This window comes from Ammospiza caudacuta, chromosome 1 (assembly GCF_027887145.1).
Source record: "Ammospiza caudacuta isolate bAmmCau1 chromosome 1, bAmmCau1.pri, whole genome shotgun sequence".
Classification (NCBI taxonomy): Eukaryota; Metazoa; Chordata; class Aves; order Passeriformes; family Passerellidae; genus Ammospiza; species Ammospiza caudacuta.
The window spans coordinates 128,793,038-128,814,041 of NC_080593.1; the positions used below are offsets into that span (position 1 = coordinate 128,793,038).

Below are 21,004 nucleotides of genomic sequence, written 5' to 3' on the forward strand. Positions count from 1 at the left end.
CTCTTGGTTGCATCTTGAAAAGGTTTCAGTTGGACTCCTAGTTCACGCTGACTCCTAGTCTAAATTTTTGTTCTAGAAGTGGCATCTAAGGGACATATATTGTGTTTCAACACTTTTAAAAGGTTGAATGCAAATTTAGGAACTGATATCAGCAATGACCTTAGGTTTCACCATTTGCCTTTACTGAAACAGCACTGATCATTAAGATCACCTTCAAAACAAACCAGATCTCATTATGTAGCCCATGGTGTTAACATCTATGCTATTATAAAACATTACTAATGCAGTTGTGTTTTTCTGCAATGGTGTCTTTCTTCCTGTCCTTTCAAGGAGAATACAAGGACAGCCTTATAAGGCACAGCTCATGTCCATTGTTCTTCCTCACTTCTAGCTTGTAAACTGTCAGATCAAATTTCTTCATCTTGAAATTTATGAAACAGATGCATAACATTAGAAAGGCTCATTTCCTAAATTAAATGGTTAACTAACATCCTTCTCTGTATTACATAAAGGACTTGAAAAGGTACTCAAATAAGAACTAGCTATTAAAAAAAATATATTAAACCACTCATGCTGCAATATTTTCAGTTTGGTATTTTCCAAGAAGCTCTTTGTATAGTATTGCTTGCACACTTTGCACACCCAACCCTACATTGCATGGTATCCTCTCTAGCAAGAAGGTTCCACTGTGATTCCTCTTGTTCCTTCATAATGCAAAAGGTACAGAGATGTATGAGCAGTAGGGCACATGCCCATAAATGAGAGAATACAGTTGGGCAGAAATTAATGTCTAGCAGAAGAATTTCCATTCTCTGTAAAATCTACTGATACACCAGAAAACTGATATGGCAATGACATCTCTCCAGTAATTTAGGCAGTGCCTAAACTCAGCTTCCCACTTGGGAATTTACTGCATCACTGGTCAGAACCCTCCCAGCTGAAATGCTACAGGTTTATTTCTCCATGCTTTCCCCTAATCCTCCATAACTTCATCAAGTGGATGGAACATTTTTCTTTGAAACTTGACGCAAATCCACTGCGCTTAATTCCAGACTTTTCAGCTTCAAGAACTTGTTTGCAAGGAAACTAGATAGCATTTTAAAGGCTAAGGAGCACAGATAAACCAATAAGAGAAAAAACTATGTACTGTGATATTCATGGCATAGACTCTACAGTTAATTTTGTCCTAGCAACAATTTTAGCACCAACCTTTTGGGAAAATAAGTGTGCATATGTACCTACACTGCTTTGGAAGGCAAAGCTTTATCAAGTGTATTGGCTCAGTTGGTATTTTCCAAATTCAGTAGATAAAAAGTAGAAATACCGTATTTCTTTCTCAATATTTACATTGACATGTTTCCTGTGCATACAAGAGAACATTTAAATTCAGGCCACTGAAAAAAGTACAAGTTGTCTCCCTGTTCTGTTCTCTGCAGCACAAATCTTTCTCTTCAGCAGTTTTCTCTGCTCTGAAAGGCAATGCAATCAGATGCTGAGCAGTAGAATGGAATTACTGTTTCAGGCCATGAATTGCACTATTCCCATTTAGAGGAACATCCTGTGTTCAAATGCACTGAACAGCCAGAAACACCTATTGAAATCAATGCTAGTTAGTGCTCAGAACCAAAGCTAAGTAATATTTTTTTGTATTTTTTGCCTTGAACAAAGAGTTTAATTTCAGCATCCAAAATGTTAATTCAGTATTAACTTCCAAACTCATGGATTTGAGTTTGGTTTTGTCCACAGAGTAAATGCCTCTGTCTCCATCTTTACCAGACTGTTGCTAACACCTCCACCTGTGAGTAGAAAATCAATAATGAACTGAAAATCAGTAACAAGCCAGTTAGAACACAGGAGGGCTGCTGTGCCAAACCTCCCTACTCTGCACATCTATAACATCTTCCACTGCTGTTCATCTTCCATGGTCATATTCACCATCAAATATAGGCAGAAAAAAATAAAGACAAAACAGAAGCCACCAGTCACACGAGGTGTAGGCAGCTAACTGGGACACAGAGCAGTTCTGGAAAGTGACACCCACAACTACAAAACCCACTGTCTTTTCTCAGACTGAGGCCTAATGGCCAATATGGCCATTAATTAGGACATTAAATAAGGATCCATTGACATGGAATGTGTGGTCTGTCTAATTAAGACAAATTGAACTGTGAGTCCAGGATGCAGAGGTAGAGGCTGGCAATGTGGTACATGGACACACAGGTCCTGAACTTTCCTTGGCATACCATATCCCTCCTCACTCCCCAAAAAGCCATACCTGAAACAAAGCTGGGTTGTGACAAGTCTATTTAATAGTAAATTACCAGTATTGAGAAGCTTCCACCATTTCTGCACAGCCATTTTCACAATGCTTACATTTCCTGCCACTGTTCTTTAACCTTCTCTTCTCATGTTCATAGCTTCATATTTGACCCACAGCTTCCCAAAACACCACCAGCTCTTTAGTGTCCTCTAAAGCTTCATGTCATGAAAACCACCCACAGTTGAATGATATCAGCATACACAAGCCTTGCGCCTGACTCAATAGACACAGAGAGGAAGGATATACCCTGTAATCCAAGCTGATCCCTTCATTCTGATTCATTCCAGAGGTCATTGCTCCACCTCAACTCCCCACTTTGTCACTTGGCAGTGGTATCTGTGTACACCAGAGGAGCTGTCACCTGTACCCCACCTCCAGCTCTGCAGAGCACCCATCTCAGGAAGAGTGAGCAGGAAGCAGCCAAAAAGGGACCAGGCATGCCAGTATGGAGGAGAATTCAGGTAGTATGAAATCTCTGGGGTTTCTACCACTGCTCCTAAGAAAAGGCAGGAGTGATACCTTGCTAATGCTGCATCCTCAAAAGCCTCTGGGAAGAGAGTATAAACCATGCAGTTCCTCTGGCCAGTAGATTTGGCTTTTCACTCCTTTGAGTGGACAGGGATACCACAAAAGTGTTCCTTCTACCTATGATGGTGGACATACATTTGTTATTTATAAATAGTTTTTCTCTTTGCAGGTTCAGTACATGTGCATCTTCTTTTAGGACAGATATCCCAGATTAGCAAAATTTGATTGGCAGTGGGTAAGGCCTAAGTACACATTGTGATGTACGTGTGCTGACACATTTTCCAAACCCTTAGAAGGAAAAATGCAAGATTGAAAACAAAGCATTGCTATTTTTAATACCAACATTTTATCAATTTTTTTCTAAAGATTATGGTAAAATAATTAGTTATAAGTTACAGCAGAAATCTCCCATTTTAAATAAGCTCCTTAAGAAACCCTGACTTGCAGAAACAAAGAAGGGAGCTAGGAAAATCCTAGGAGCTAGAAACTAATGTCCTGATGTGGTAAAACAAACAAACAAACATCAGAAGTGTGCTTGTGAACTCACTAGGGGCTCCTTTGGTGCAAGTAAAAGATGATGACATGAAGACCAGTGTCACTCAGCTCAGGACACACTCTATTTGACACAACCTACATTAGGGCCAAATTCTTGTACCAGTGTAAAAAGAAGCTGAACTATTTTCCTGATGCAACACTGCACTCATGAGGCTGGAACTGAGGCTTGCATTTCTGTAGGCACACAAAAAAGCAGCAGGTGCCAGTAGAGATTGTGGCACATTTTCCCTGCTGCCATGGCTGATCAAGGCTGGACTCTACAGCCAGACAGAAATATTCATTGCAACTTCACTACTCCATTCTGCCAGGAATATGAGACTGATATATAACTGCAGGCAAATTCATAGACTTCAAGATTTTAAGCCCTATCTAAGCCCTGGTTAACATCCCTTTATTTATTTACCATATTGCTTGGAGAGGACAATGAGAATCACGCTCATTTTGGGCATCTGGTAGAGCTATACCAGAGAAATAAAGCTTGGCCATAGGTAGGAATGAAAAATTAAAGTTTTGTCACTCTGTCATCAAATCTTGCTGAAAGAACTGTCTGTAACTTGAAAAATAGGCTATTCATAATCTTCCATAGCAGGGGAGCAAAGGCAAGCAATAAAACATCTGCCTTTGCAAACCGAGGGATAAAACTAATGAATTTTATCTGAGTAAAAATAATTAATTAATTATTATCTGAGTAAAAATAATAATTTTAAGCTGAGTAAAAATCTGAACAACTAGGGATTTTTTAAAATTTATTCACCACTTTGTATCATGTGGAGGGTGATACGACCGTTCTATGGCAACACCATGTATATTGCATCCCTAAATATTTGGAAGAACTCTAAAACACTTCACAATTCTACATTTAAACCTTATATTTGCACAGTAAGGACACATCCTTCTGCAATGGGCAAAATTTGATTTTCCTTAAGGCTGACTGGTCTGCTCTGTCCTTCCATGCACTCTACCAGGTCAGGGAGTTCAGTATCTGATGGGTACTGGGAATTCTCAGAACAATAAATGCTTTACACCAAGGGAACATGAGACTTCCATACTCCATTGCAAACACAAGCAGAAGCTACATGCACTTGCAAGTAAGGTTACCTGAAATTAATCCTTTTTATCTCATATTTTTAATTGGGTATTCCACTAATTTTTTTCAATGTTTCTTCACTTTAAAGTTTCTCTTGATATTTTGCACAAGTTTTAAGTGATCACAAATATTGCACTGGTCCTCAACAGAATAATACATTTTTGCAACCATACATTATCACTTTATTTTGTCTCTATTTTATTTCTCCCACATATTTTATGTCTTATTTCTTCATAACTTTTGTCTTTTTTCTTCTTATTCTTATGTCTCATTTATTTTATTGCATTGTTTTTATTTCCATTTTCCTTTTCCAGTAGATTGCCAAAAAAAGTTTGTAAGTATTCTAGTTTTACAATGTCTTAACAGTGTTTTAAGGATGCTTTAGAAAAAAATCTCAACTGATGAAATTTTTTGTGAACCTCTGTTCTCTCTAAAGGAACATTTTTATGCCATGTCATCATAATGTTGCATAATCATCAGTCAGAGAGCATCATGTGGACATGGATGAATTCTGCCTGCCTTGGCTGCACAGAGGGCTCAGACTGACATTACAGGACTTGTCACATGTCTTTTCTATGTGACAAACTAGAAGAATCTTGTGGGAATGCACTTTCCCAGAGAAATGGGGTATCAATAATGTCAGAACAGAAACAGTTAAAAAGAAAAATGGAGAGGGCCCAGGTAAAAGAAAGGGCTAGAATTTATAATATATGTAGACAAAGGTGTTTTTCTTCAAATTCTGTTGCATTACTATGACAAAGTCCTTCTTTTCATGGCTTTTCATGGCATGTCTTGACAGCTTGCCTCCCAATTTTTCCCATTCCAAACGAACCAGTAACACAAAGTATAACTGGACCTGGCAGCCTGTTAGCGTGGCGCCCAAGCAGAAACTTAAAATGTCAGCTGTATTCAGGAGTGGAGGGAGAAGTGGCTCTTCACAGAAACATCTCTGTTGGAAAAGATTAAAGAAAACACAACAGAAGAGCAAGGAATGTCTTTGTCTACAGTCTAATTGGCTTAATTACACTACTGTAGGGCTGCTTTATTCTGCCACATCTACATGGCTTTTAAGTACCTCCAGGGATGGTGACTCCATCGCTTCCCTGGGCAGCCCCCAACAATGTTTGACAGCTTTTTCAATAAAGAATTTTTTCCTAATATCCAATCTAAATCTCCCCTGGTAAAGCTTGAGGCTCATCTTACCACTTGCAACTTGGGAGAAGAGACCAACACTCACCTGGCCACAGGCTCACCTCAGGGAGTTGGAGAGATCAATAAAGTCCCTCCCAGCCTTCTTTCCCCCAGTCTAAACACCCCCAGCTCCCCCAGCTGCTCTCTCAGCCTTGTGCTCCAGACCCTTTCTCCAGCTCCCTTGCCCTTCCCTGGACATGCTCCTGCACTTCCATGAAGTGACCCAATACTGAACACAGCACTCAAGGGGTGGCCTCACCAGTGCCCAGCACAGAGGGACAGTCCCTGCCCTGCTCCTGCTGGCCACACTATTCCTGATGCAGGCCAGGATGCCACTGGCCTTCCCAGCCACCTGGGCACCGCTGGCTCATGTTCAACATCTGCTGCCCAGCCCTCCCCAATGAGTTAATGAAGAAGACCGTACCGAGAGTTTGCCGCTGGAGTGATAGAAAATTATTGGAAAACCTTACATTTCTTATTCTTTAGAAGTTAACAACAAATACTTCCCATTTTCTTAAACAAGTGTGAGAATTGCTTTTGCTATATTTTTTGCATTATTTTTGTCAGTTCTAATGAAAACACAACAAATACTGCAGTAAAGTGATTAGTCTAGGAGAAGACATCCTATTTTGGCAAAACCACAGTAATTTTGACTTCAGTGAAAACTGTCCTATAGCTCCTTTCCCTCTCTTAAGGAACTCTGAGCATTTTAAAGGCTATATATAATAAATACTGAAAATATAAATACACCTTCCTGCATCTAATATGAAGTAAACAAGTGGACTGCATTAAAATACAATCTATTTCCTATTTCTAAACAGGTACGCAAAGAAAGACTCCATTCCAGCAATTCATAATAAAGGCAACACACAATGGGGCATATTCTCAAAATTGGAATTCAAAGCTCTTCATCTTCTATTTAAAGATACTGAATAGAAAAAACGAGAATCTTAATATCGCCGGTTTCTATAAACTCTCTAGCATTCATATCTTGAGAGTTAAATTTAAATGTTCCTCTCAATAAGAATGTCCAAGAAACAGACCTATTGTGATATTTTTGCATTTCAAGGTTTAGTTGATTTTGCACCAACAGCATTTCCCATTCTCTACAACTCATCTGCATATTTCCTGAAGCTATCATACCAGCTTAACAGTACCTTGAAACATATGGCTACTGTGAGAGGAAAATCAGTGTAATATCTTGGTTTCCTTGTTATTTCATTCCTGGGAATCCAGCAAATGGCAATATTCCATACTAGAAAATTATTTATTCTAAAAAAATCTTTCCTGCTTTCTGTAATTCCAAAGTTTTTTCTGTGGTCTTTAGCCTGGATCCTATGAGCTGACAGGTATCTGCTAGAATAAGCAAAAGAAGCTGAAAGAATCCTAAGTTTAATGCATTTCACAAGAAGAAATTCATCATTATAAAATAACATCCTTCCTTCAAAATCCTTTTAGATTTCTTGTCACAATTCACGTACCATTAGACAGGTCTAACTGTGAGCAGGGATCAAATATAGACCCAAACTTTAAATAAATTCTGTGCAAGTGAAAAATGGCCACCTGCACAGACAGTTTTGGCAATTAAAGGTGACAAATTATCGCTGCAGAAAGAAGTAGCTTGAGGTCAAAATCTTATCACTGTAGAAAATAATAATCATAGTTTTGCTTTTCAACAGAAAAAAGGGGCTCATGTCTGTGCCTATTCCTTGTCAAGATAGAAGTTATATTTTAAAAAAAATTATAAAATGCCAGCACGTATCTTCTAATTCTGTGACAATCAAGTTAGGTATTTCCTTTTTCAGCCAGTGCCACTTTTTCTTTTTTTTAAGAGCAAAAGAGAGCAAGTTGATTTCAAGTGGGCCATCAATCACTGGAAACACAGTATTTTGGGTGTTTCTTTTTCCCCTGAATGTCTGAAATAGAAGCTATGCTGGGGCACATGCTGGTGCCTTACATCAGTAAATTATTTTGATTATGTTTAACATACTTGGAAACAGTAAAAAAAGAGGAAAGGGAAAAGGAATGGGAAAGAGAAAGGGATCTTAATTGCAGACCTTGTATTTCTAGAAGGTGTAAGGAAGATCAGTGTGGAAAAATCTAATGATGATTGACTTTCTATAATGGCAGACAGTGACAAATACTGGGAAAGTATGTGTGCAGGACTTCAAAGGTGTAGATTGCTGTGGTGGTTGATCCCACCTGGCAGCCAAGCAGCCACCTAGCTGCTCACTCTCCACCCTCAATGGGACATGAGAGAAAACAGGAATAATGAGAATGAGAAAACCTCTGGGTAGAAATAAAGACAGAAATCACTAACCAAGTACTATTGCAGGCAAAACAGCCTCACTTAAGGGACATTAAATTTACTGTCATTAAGTGTAAATATTTAATTAATGATTCATATATTGGGAAAGAAACAAAAGAGGGAAAAAAACCCCTCTATCTGCCACAACCTTGTTCCAGACCACTTTCCTTGTCCTTTCCTGGTCTCCACTCATCATGTTACTACTGTGGGCTGTACTCAGCCCCTTGGGTGATGGCCAGAGGATGAAGGGTCAGACCACAGCAGTTTTTCTCAGTCACTCTCTTTTTCCCACTCCTCTCTTCCACTGCTCCTTCCTTCTCATTTGTTTCTTCTGCTTTAGCACAGGCCTTCCCTGGGCCATGGTCCCTTTGGGAGAGTGCCTGTTCCAGCATGGGTTCATCCAAGTGCCACAGCTCCTCTGCTGTGGAGCACCTCCTTCTGCTTATTATAAATAATAAATAGAATTTATACATTATAAATTAAATCTTAATATAAATAATAAAAATACTTAAATGATAAAATTATGTAGATCTTCACCATTTTATGAATCTGCAACCAATTGCCTAAGTCTGGAGTAGTGAATTTCTCTGAAAGGGTCAATGAATCTGGAATTGCTTATTGATATCTAACATGAGAAGGATCAGATTTTTTTTCCTGAAATTAAGGTTTTCCCAAAAGTTTTTAAACTTCTTAATTTTATTCTCACAAAAATTGTTACTTTTAAAAATTTTATCAATAAAACATTCCTATAAAGTGCTATTTCTTAGCTTTATACTTACTTTGTATAATACATACTAATAGCAGAAAAGAACTCCAGACAAATGTAGTTGATGGTTTGGCCATATATTTCTCAAGATTTGGTTAGGAAAATTGTTAAGTTTGAGAAACTACTTGTAAAACAAATAGTTTTTTCATTCAGGTCTTCTTTTGTCCCATCCTTATTCCAATTTCATCTTGCAGCTTCTATCTTCAGCTAGAAGAGGAGAAAAAAGCCTCACAAAGCTGCAGGTACCTAAGTCTGCACATCCTAGGGTGGATTGGCCATGGACTTCTAGGCTCCACAGGGTACTTCTTTCAGAAGTTTACTTCACTGGCTTCTCGTGGAGTTCAAAGTCCATCTGAGCTCCTGCTGCACACATCGATATACACAATCTGGTGGTGTGTTGGAGAAGATCAAGGGATTTTGAAATTCTTCTTGATATTTATTGAACGTAAAACAAACAATAGTTGTGGGACACTTTTACTGCAACAAGCTAATCTTCCAGTAAATCTGATAGTCAGGCTGTACTCTGGCAGTATTTGATGTGCATTACCAAAGGCATGAAAGTAACTGTGACAACACTCCAGAGTACTGCCTGTAACAGCAATGGAAAGATTCAGGTATTGAACACTTCATATGACATTAAAGCAAACTTCAGAGGATTTCAATGGTTGGGTGATTTACATTCTTATGAACTTGAAAATAGTTTCTCCCATAAAAACAAAGTCTTAAGAGCATATCTGCTCCTTAACTTTCCCACACACAACTAAATTTAATAATTTCAAGGAAAGCTACTGCAGAACATAAATCTGCAGCACATTTTGGATATCAATCAGAATGCTTTAGATGCAGTGATTTCCTACACCCAAATGTGCTTCACAAGTGCACAACCTTCTACACAGTTTCCCAGAGGCCAGAGCACTCCGCAGCAGCTGCAGGAGAGGAGGCAGAGGCAGATCTGCCACCACTTGGCATGGCACATCCAACCAACAACTCAGGCAAGGCCTTCCAAGAGCTTTGAAGCTAACAGAGAGGTCCAAGGTCCAATCAGAGATGTGCTGTCAAAGACACACTGGGGACATGCTGGCAGGCATGACAGCACATGACAGCATGTTCTTGGTTCTTTATTGCTCAGAATCAGTGGCTCTACCTTGGCTTGGCTAATATAAAGGTACCAAACATTCAGAAAAATCCCTGTAGCACAGCTGGACTGAGCAGTATGCTTAACAACAGCAATCAGAACCCCATTTCTCACCCTGTTCAGCAAGAGGCTCTTGGAGTTTGTTCCCTCACCTATTGTGAGTGACTTCAAAATTTAAGAGCAGCTGATATGAATAAACACCATACATGGAAAGTTATCACTTAGAGAACAATTGGCATCAATGCTTCTTCCAGATAGGAAAATGACACCATGCAAGTACCATAGCACTGACCAACCTCAAGTGCAGTGACACAAACACTTACAGTGACAAACGCATGTCCAGAGAGCTGAATGATACACTACATCAGCCAGGATCGAGCAGATCTGCAAATCCCAGCTTCTATCCATCAGTAACACCATCCTCCTTACCTTTCCTCTGCCAGGAGATCAGCTCTACCACAAGTCCCAGCTGGGAGTGCAGCAAAGTCACCAGCTCCTTCCTAAGGGCCACATCAAACAGTGAGCTCAATCCAGCCCTCCTCACTCAAGGAAGGCACATCTTTGTTACAACAGCTGGTTTGCACTTCTGGGCGCTGCAAACACCAGGGAACACAAAACGCGTCTGGAGCACGCTGACGCAAGCTTGGCTTTGCTGACGTGGAGGATGACAGCATAAATCTAAAAACATTTTCAGCTTCTCTTTGAAGAGAGATTTCCTTTCTCGGCTAGCACTATTTATTCAGTGCAGAAGAGCCACTGGGTTTGAAAACAGGATGACTCATCCTTGTTTAGATGTTTATGAGTTATGTGCAGTTACGGAAGATGTTTGGAGAAAATGTCAGGAAGGTTTAAGTACTGTTCTTTGAAGGTGGGGTGAAGTGATAGCTAATGTATTCATTTCTGAGAGCAGATGGTTGAGCACTAAAATCAAAGTGACTTGGCTTTTTCCTTCATCATTTTATCAGTGTACAACTCAAGCTAATAAAGATATTTTAAATATTAAACAGAGTTTTATAACAGTGTGCAGTGTTTAAACACAAAGAAAACATGATATAGATTGTCTTGATGTTACAGCCTCAAAAATGGCATCTCAGCACTGACATTTTATAGCAAAGACATATAAATGTGGCTGACAGGGCTGCAGAGCTGATGTAATAATGCTCAAATAACCCAAAAGAGAGTTGTTTCTTACTCCTGTCTATATAATTAGAGTAGCACAATTTATCTACTGCACACAGTAGTAAATATTATGAAATTATTATTATTATTATTGAATTATTATCACTAATGGCTTTGTTTTCTCTGTTTAACTTGCTTAGATACCAAGGGCAGAAGAAGAAAGTTGTGTCATACCATCCACTACAGCTTGAACTCTGCTGCTCTGTACTCATGACAGTCCCAACAACCCACAAAAGATAAGACAGAAAGAGAAATAAATTTTTATGCCTTGTGAAATGTTTGGTTCTTCTATTCAGGGTAAAAAGGTAGGGTCTAACTGAGTTCTACTCCACATCTTTTCCTATCCCCTAGAAAAGGAGGCAAAACACAGCAAATGCACAGCACACCCCAAGCTAAATCTTCTCTTCCCTACCCCTCATAACAGCTAAGTAAAGACAAACTAATCAGAGACTAATTAGTTACAATTTGCACAGTTTTGTCACCATAAGTAAAAGAACTTTTTTCTCAAGATTAAAGGGACTGAAAAGCACTATGTAAAACCTTTCTTGACTTTTTCTTCCCAGCGGAATTATTGCAAAGCTTTCTTCCAGTACTTCATGCAAGGATCTGATTATATATTTTAATTTACTTTCTCTGTAATTAGTCTAAAAAGCTGGGTCATATGAATATTTAAGCTACTTTAATTTGAGCAAATCTTCTACAGGGATACACATTATATGAGTTAGAATTTGGGGCACTGAACTCAGTATGCCCACTGGTTTAAGAAGCATTAAAGAGCCTTGGAGAAAGGGCAATTGCAAATGAGATTCTGATTCTCTCCACCCCAAAGAAATCAAGAATTCATACATTTGCCTAAATTTACAAAAGGTCTATAGAGCAAGTTCTCAGAATCTATGTCATGCATAAGGATATGGTCAAATGATCATCTATCAAGCACAAACAATAATTCAAAGGAGTTGTACCTCTGTTGCTGAGACGTGATAGCTCACCACAGTGCTCTCATAAACTGCGTTGAACCAATTTATCTTCCTTTCCACTGAAACAGATCACAAACACTCATATCTTTCAGTAGAGGTGACAGCAACATTTTGGACACTTTGTCTCATAAGGAAACAATTTTCCAAGAGCAAGACTTCCTGGCTGGATCCCAACCTAGCTGGTTGTTACGTGTTGTGCCTCTTTTCTCTTGCCCTTGGATCCTCTGCCCTATGAGCAAAGCAAAGCTTTGCCAGATTGATTGGTTTTCCTACACACCAACCAGCAGGGAAGGCAGCAGAGGCATGTGCTCCCACAGCACTGAACATATTTAGAATCCAGAGACAGGGTTAAGAATCTTCTCTAATTCACTGTCTTGGAGAATTACACACAGAAATCACTTAGCGTCACGCTGAATTCCAGATACACCCAAGAGCTGCATGACAAGCAATATATCTACCTTTTAAAACAGCTATATTGTGGTGGCAGTGTTTGCTCATTGCATAGCACAGTCAGGAGTTAGCACTTCCTCGGAGGTTTTACATTTCTGTTTTTCTCAAGCATATTTCATTACTAAAGCAAGATGAGTGTTGTTAATATGCTAAAAGTTTACAATCTTCTCATAATGTGTTTGAGCATGAGATGATTATATTACTGCAAATTTCATTAAATATTTTCCTTTATGATCCCGACCTCAAATATTGCCAATATATTTTTCCTTGATCATATTACGATGTCATCAATGTAAATAGTGGAACATGCTAACTGTTTTACTGCACTTCTTGTTCTTTAATAAAAAACATTAGTCTAACACTGTATTAATGCATCATTTGGTTTGGTATTTTAAAGTTTTAATCTTTAAAAGGTGATCAAAACCACATGTTCAAAAATGCTGCAAGCCTAGAATCCAGCAGCAAGTCTTCTTACTCCAAAATTTCTCAACCTAATATTCTTTCAAATGGAACTGTTTATTCTACAAGTCTATTGACATCTGAAATCAAGGAATTTCAAATTAATTGTCCATTTTATTAAATGGACACCAGCCTATCAGTACTGTTGACAAGAGTCAAAAGTAAAGGATTTGTATATGCTAAATTGAGCTTAAGTCAGATGATGGCTGACTAAAAAAAACAATCTTAGAAAGATAAAAACAAACAAAAAATGCAAAAATATTTTTGCACCTGTAATAGAAGAGGGACAATTCCTTCCAACCATTTACTACACACAAAAATGTAGATGAATCCGGGGAGCTCACAAAATTTAATCCAAAATGAAATCTAGTCTCAAATGGAAACCTAACTAAAAAAATGAAAATACAAACCAGGGCTTGCAGTATTTTACATTTAACAGGTGCATATTTAAAAGACTTTGCATTTCTATTGATACCTACTTCTACCTCATGTGTAGCATTACTATGAACATAATATTGATACTGCTAATAAATTATTTGCTTATAGCTGTATTTTCTGGACCCGTTCTTTAAGCAGTATTATAGAGGAGTATTTCTCCTTATTACCCAGTAAGGTGCACTTTTAGATTGGACAAATTAGTAATTTGCTGGAATACTCCTCATTATAGTCAGGCCTTCTATAATTAGGTCAGTGGTCAGGTCCTTCACCCATTCTCACTTTAGGAACTTTGTAAATTGTGACAGGTATTTTTCTTTCCACGCAAAATGTCCAGTGACATTGTCTTTTTACTGTTACACATGGGGGGGGTTCATGCTCTGTCATAGCTGTGGTTCAACTAATACACATATTTCTGTTGCTTTATCAATACAATATTGATAAAATTTTATAAAGGTCAACACTAATCTGCCATTTAGAAAGCCTCATCATCAGTAATGGTTATAAGGCAAGGAAGAAATATCCCCACCTTACACTTACAACTGAATCCAAGACAGATTTAACCCAAAAATACAATTTGGGAAAGGCTTTGCTTGAGTCACTTCCTGTCTGATGTCCAGACTACACAGGTCCAACCAAGCTGGGGCCCAGCTGTGGGCTCTGTGCAAGCTTCAGAAGAGCAGCAGGGGCAGGTCTGAGCAGCACAGCTGCAGATCATGGAACCATGGAACCATTCTGGCACAACTGTTTGTTATCCCAGGTCCACCACTAAATTATGTACATAAGGGCCACATTTACGTCTTTCAAAAATACCTCCAGGTATGGTGACTCCAAGCACTTCCCTGGGCAGCCCGCTCCAATGCTTGACAACTCTTTCTGTGAAGAGATGTTTCCAATATCCAAACCCCCCTGATGCAGCTTGACACCATTTCCTTTTGTCCTATTGCTTTTTACTTGGGAGAAGAGACTGACCCCCTTGTTACAGCCTCCTTTCAGGGAGTTGTAGAGAGTAATGAGGTCTCTCCTGCCCCTCCTTTTCTCCAGGCTAAACAACCCTGGTTTCCCCAGCTGCTCCTCATGAGGCTGGTGAGGAAACAAAGCCTGGCCACGACCACCTCTGCTCAGCCAGGTTTTTAACATATAGGCAATGTTTTTCTGTGGTGACCACATGATATGAGAGACACTCAATAGACACAATGGCAAGGTTTTTTCCAACACCACAGGCCTGTGGGGTTGGGATGTAGGGTTTGCAAAGATTTCTCTTGAAGACTGCATTAACACAGACTTCAGGACAAGAATGTGCTGCTTTGCAAGCCATTTCTTGAGCTATATCATTGATGATGGCACAGATAAATGACAGAGACATCCTCAATTAATAGAGATCATGGAAAAGAAGTCTAGGGAAATGCCAAGAGGTAAAGCAGCCAAGCACTTCCTCCCCTTTTGTCTCAACTTCAAATTTTTCGGGATCACAAGATGTTTCCTTCCTACCCCCTCCTTCCAGACACTCAGGTAACTCTTACTTATAGCTCCTTCAGAAAACAACTTTACTACAATCTGTCTGGAAGTTCATACTGTGTTGTGTTTGCTGAGGCACTTCTTCAGCCTGAGCAGAGCACAGACATGCAGATCAGTTTGCATATTTCTGTCTCCTCTCACAGACTGTCTCACACTAACATGTTCCTCACCATCTCAAGGCTATGCTGGCTATAAAAAGAGTTGTGAGGCACTAGCAGCAAGCAGCCAGTCCTGCAGCACATTCTGGCAACCATGAAGCAGATGTGGCTTCAGAAAATGTGTGTCTGATTTAGATCCTGAGCTTTGGGGAGCTTTGTATATCAGAGAGCAGATGGAATAAGAATTAATTAATTTCTCATTAAAAGTTTTAATGACAAAATAGATTGTGCTCACTCTCCTAATACAGCTGGGAATTTATCCTTGTCTCCAGCCTGTAGCTTCCCTTCTGGTGATGTTCTGTGCTTGTTTCACACAGTGAAGTGTTTGCTAAAGTCGGCCTTGTCCAGAAGGATAAATCCAGAACAATAAAATAGATGCCCAACTCCTAAATAACTGTTTCATCTGCTTTGTTTCACCTTCTGCTTGGCTGGCAGTTGAGTTCACACAGTTTATTTTCCAGTTACTAGGTGGGGCTCAGGCTCTGGACAGTTTTGCTGTTCTTGTAATGTGTTATTTAAGCACTTCATAGCAATGGTGCAGAGAAAGAAATAACTGGACACAGAGTGGTGTTGGAATTTATAAAGTTAGAGGGTTTTTAGGAAATGGTTAAAAAGAGTAGGCTTCAGGCAGAAGTTTTGTTAGCATTGCAAATAGAGCAGAAAAGTTTTCTAAGCAGTAGAGCATACGTGACAAATAACAATAGGCCTCTGTAGAATTGGCTTATGGATGGCAACAAGGTTATTTAATGTATATCTTTAGAAGGTTAGCATGAATAGAGCCCTGTTCTTTGTCTCTTATGAACCAGTCTTTGTTTTAGCTACCATTACGTGTGTTTCATAAGATTGGATAGAATGCTTGTCAATATGTGTTGTTCTATATATGATTGGCTGAAATCTAGGCTGAGATGGTTTTATGCTATGCTGTACTGCTCCACCTCCTTGGCATTCCCTGTGGATCAGCGAGCTGTTAACATCCTGTCTCCATTGTCTAACAATGTCCTGAGACTGATGTGCTGAAAATAAAAAAAAAGCTCTTGTGGTCTGGATTGTCCAGTGTTGTCCATATCTGGACGTAGCTGCCGCGGCCCATGGTTTCCTCGGTAAGCGTGGGCTCCTGATTCCCCACAAGTGGGAAGCTAAGTCCTTTGTGTGTCCACTGGTACTGGATAACAGAGTCAGGCCAGGATGATGGAGGACACAGGAATAGCAACCACTGTACATGATTTTGGTCTTCCCTTTTGGCACAGTGCTTGCATTACCTGGCAGTTCAGTCTTCACTCATTTGCTGTGCTGCTTCTGTACAGGCTGTCTACACAGACACTGGGTCTTAACATTTCATGTTTAGGTGCACTGTGAACCCTTTGAGAGACTTGTTTCGATTTTTTCATGACAAATGCAAAGGTTTTTGATTAGTATAAAAACTTACCTCTGTTTTACAGAGGCCCTTGAAATTCTCTTTGTACACAAACAAGGTATGCAGAAAAAACACAGCAGAATTTTGAAACATTTTATTTGTGAGGCACTAACATATGGATTCCTACACTCAAAGTAATCTATCTCTCACTATAAATTAGACAAAATGTGGGGGAAAAAGACACAGTTCTATCTGATTCTAGCTTTACATATTTTCCTTTTGCAGTTAATTCATTAATTAAATGTAGTTAAAATAATAACATGGAAGACAGTAATGAAAATTTTCATAGCCTACCACTGCAAAACTTTTACAAATTTAAATTTTCACCACATTAGTAAGAACATAGAATGAATATTTGTGTTGAAAACTTCTTTTACTCTAGTAATCTGAAAGTGCATGAACAAAAGTAATACAGAAGCTATTCAGATTTATAAACTAAGCAAAATACTACAAAACTATCATTACATATAATATGCATACAGACTTTAAAGCACTAAAGAAGACAACACTGAACACCTAAGTAATTCTGAGCTTTTATCTCCCCCAGGAACTGATCCAAAACTTGCTGACATTCAGCTCTGTTGTGCAAAGTTGATTTTAAATGGCCTGACCCAGAGAACTGCTTGGGTTAGACACTCTCTGACACACCAAGGAAAATGCCCCACTGGAAATCAAAATATTAACAGCCATCTCACTTTTCTCTTGGCTCTCTTCTGTAGTTGTACAACACCTTTGGCAGTTTTGTTTCAGAAATAATGTTATTTTGAAAATATCTCTTCAGACCTAGCATTTTTCTGTAATTTTTAAAAAGCTCTAATTAAAAACAAGAAAAAAGTTGTAAATCAGAGGATATATCAGTTTAAAACAGCAATTTTCTCCATGCCTCAAAAGAAGAGCAAAAATATACCATGAAAACAGTCCTTCAGAATCACTATGCTATTTTACATCTTGATACACCTTTCAGAATCAGCACTTTTCCTCCTCTCCACATTAAATCAGAAGCTAACTGGCCTTAGCAACTTTAGAAAAAGCAATTTCTTAAATTCCCATGATATCTGGCACATGGTGAGCACTGGTAATTTCAAACACTTACAAGAGCACATTACACCTGCTTTAATGTTTGCTACATTCTCTGCAAGATATAATTTTAGGATAGGATATAAACAAGATGCTGACCAAAAGTAACTTATAGCATTATGTAATCACATGAATAATTGTCAATCCTGATGTAAAAGATATTACAGACAGCTACTACAAATCTCCTTGAAATGATATCAAAATGTTCTAAAAGATCTATGCCTTATTTGATTGCAAATTAAACACAAAGCAACTACAGGTAAAAGCTCTTGGATACGCCACATATACCACAGTTCCTGAATACCAAGAATCCTGATTTTCATGCAAGTTTCATAACAGCACAGTTATACACCTTACTGACTGTGAGAGAAAGGGGCATATGCACTTTACACTGTTCCCTTGCAAAATGTTTAAATACATTGACATCTTCAACAGAATTGGTATTTCCAAGCACTAATGTTGAATAGCACTGTTATTGGCACTTTGTTATTCTACACATCCAACAGCATGCAAATAGGTTTTAGCTACTACATTTCGATCTTTGAGCAAGTGTGTGCAGCTGAGCAGCCAAAACTCCAACAGCAGATTCCTGTCTTATCCACCAGGAAGTCACTGTAAATCATGGTGTCAAAGAGACCAAGCAGCAATCCTGTGTTCCACACCTCAATCAAAGGCTCATCAATATTAATGTACCCTCCTAGTTGCATGCAGAGCCTAAGAAAGGCGGCCAGGCACAGCTCAGCTAAGCAGGTATGTTTGCAATAGCAGAACAAGGGGGAAATTTTTTGGTTTTGGGTTTTTTTGCTTGTTTTCTTTTGTTGTTTTTTTTTTTTTTTTTTTAAATATTCTTTCACTTTCCATTAAATACCCAACATAACTGTGACAGTACATGCATGTCCTTGGGCAACAATTTCAAACTTACAGACTGCTAAACATAATGGATGTTTTACAGACCATTGTGTGTGTGTAAATATATACATGTACTCGAACCAGCCTAAAAAATTCATTTTCTCTTGATCAATCCTATTCCCAAGAACAGCCAAAAACTGGAACTTACAGAGAGAACATAAGGAAAATGGCAAACATACTATTCCTCTGTATTTATCCTGCTGAAAATAGGTAGCTTAAGAACTTGCTAAATAGATCAAAGAGATTATATCTGGACTACTGTGTTTGATCCTTTTTTCAGCCTACTTATGCTTTTTTTGTCCCTCTAGGAACTTGTGGCAATTTACTTTGGTCTGGGTGAAAAATAAATTCCTCTGTTTCTGTGTCTGGTACCCCATTCCTGGGTTTGGGAATATGTTTAGCAGAAACAACACCATTTTCTAAGACAAACAACACAATATGTCAGTGTGCTGATCACACTCCATCCCCCTCTCTCTTCCCCTTTTCAACACTGTGGCTGTCACCAGGAAATGATGACCCTGGAAGAGATGACTCTCCTGTCAGCTGTACAAGCAGACCATTTGCCCACCAGGTCGTGGAAACACCCATTAGGGAATAAGGAAGGCTACCAGCATGTGAGATATTGCCCATAAAGTCCAGCAGCTGCAAGTCCTAAGTGAGATAGAGACTGAACTGCTACTGGGCAGGAAAACACAGGACCCCTGGGGGTCTGGAGCATCTCTGCCATTGCCTGCTTCCTCTGAGAGGTAGTGACTCCTGTTGCTTTAGGGAAGTCTGAGCCTAGACTGTGGTTATTGCATCACACATGGATTACTGAGACTTGCACCCAAACTGTAGCAGTCTAGGTAATGAAAAGGCCTAAAAAAGCAAGAAAGCTACATTCTACCAATTGCTAGAAATTCTGTTTAACTGAAAGCTATGATAATTGCTATGATAATTGCTAAGGATACTCTGCAAGCTATGCTAAGAGTAGCTAAGCTGCACTAACTGCTAGAAATAGTAAATAAGAATAACCTATGTTGATTATTAAAATTTTAATGCAATAATAAGGTACTAATTATAACTACAACCCTGCAGCCAATCCTTACTCTGCCAAAGACCCCCAAAAGAACCTGCATGTCCCTGGGCAACAATTTCAAACCTACAGAGTGCTAAATGTAATGGATGCTGTACAGACCACTGTGTGTGTATACACATACATGTACTCGAACCAGTCCCTGCATACTTTCTCCTTCTGTGGAGGTCATGCCATACTTCTGAGCAGCTTTGCCTCCCTGCTCTGTCTGTTTCTGGTAAAAACTGATTAAACAAATAAAACCCAACTAATGCCAAAATTTTGCTATATACTGCAATCATCCATTCCCATTGGTAGGCACATGTTAAAGCAAATGTGAAAAACTTTTTGGAAGTTTTCCACATAAGTACAGAGAGCTGAAGATGGCCATGCAGCTCGAATTCAGGTTTCTGTCTTTGCTAAATTTTTTGTTGTACTTGAAATAGGAAAAACAAACAAACACCAACAAAAAAACTGAAAGTTAATTTCAGTTTCAATTTTAAACTGAAATAAAGTTAATTTCACTTTATTTGTTATAATACTTCCATTCATGGTTTTCCATATATAGGGCAACAGTGCTAGGATATTCCTTATTCAAAGTAAGCATGATGAATTACAGAAATGAATTAAGTATTTTCAACACAAAGTGGCCTTGGGAAAGCATAATTTGAAAGAAATATGTTAATTTTGAGATGTATGCTAAAAATCATACAGGTTCCAGCACTGGTAGTAATTGTGCATTCTGGAGTCATCTGCAGTGCTCAAATAGAAACCTAGGGCAGACCTGTCTGCTGGTTAACAAACTACCCCAGCACAACTTACACAGTGAATGAGTGACCAAAGGCTTATTTAATGCTGGAAAGAGCCATTTCTGTCACCATGGAACACAATTTGCCCATTCCAGGATACAGTGTAGTGCTTTCCCTTGAGCCTCTATATGGCTGTCCAAATTGCCTATTTCCCAAAAAATATATGACACGCCATTAACATACCACAAAGTTAACATACTACACAGTTATGCTTGCGAACTCTCAGGTTCCATCACTACCTTTCCCTTCTGCAACCACTAAGAAAGGTGGATCTGTCTTATTTTGAAGCCTAACTTAACATGCAGCCTCTCATTATACCTAAGTAGGTGAGCCAAGGAGAGCTTGGAAGCTTGCAAGAGTGCTCTGGTTGGAGTCTGAGCAGTGACCTCATCCAGATCCTGTTAATTTGAGAAGGGAACAAAGACATGTGGGTGAGAAGGGTTCTCATTTGAGACAGGGAAGAGTTCAGACGTGGAAGACAGACAGACACCACTCAATCTAGAAATGGCTGTTAGGTACAGTGTCAAGTATGCCAAAAAAGGATAAAATCTGTACTGCTGGGCCCAACAAACTCTGTCAGTTCCCTGCCAGACCTTGCTACTGTCCTACCCAAAAGAAATATGTGCTCCAGACATGAATTTACAAAACTAATATGCAAAAAAACTGAGCACTTCT

The 21,004-nt window shown here is 38.9% G+C and overlaps 1 protein-coding gene across 3 annotated transcripts in view; it reads right to left on the bottom strand.

Moving 5' to 3' along the window:
• Window positions 1–21,004, bottom strand: part of OXR1 (oxidation resistance 1) — a 259,837-nt gene that overhangs the window by 150,680 nt on the left and 88,153 nt on the right. The window contains exon 1 of one of the 3 annotated variants that reach the window (XM_058799972.1): window positions 12,032–12,095. The exons of the other annotated variants lie outside the window; for them this stretch is intronic. The gene's annotated coding sequence lies outside the window, so the exon portion shown is untranslated. Of the gene's footprint in view, window positions 1–12,031; window positions 12,096–21,004 lie in introns of those variants that run through there. 3 annotated transcript variants of the gene reach the window in all.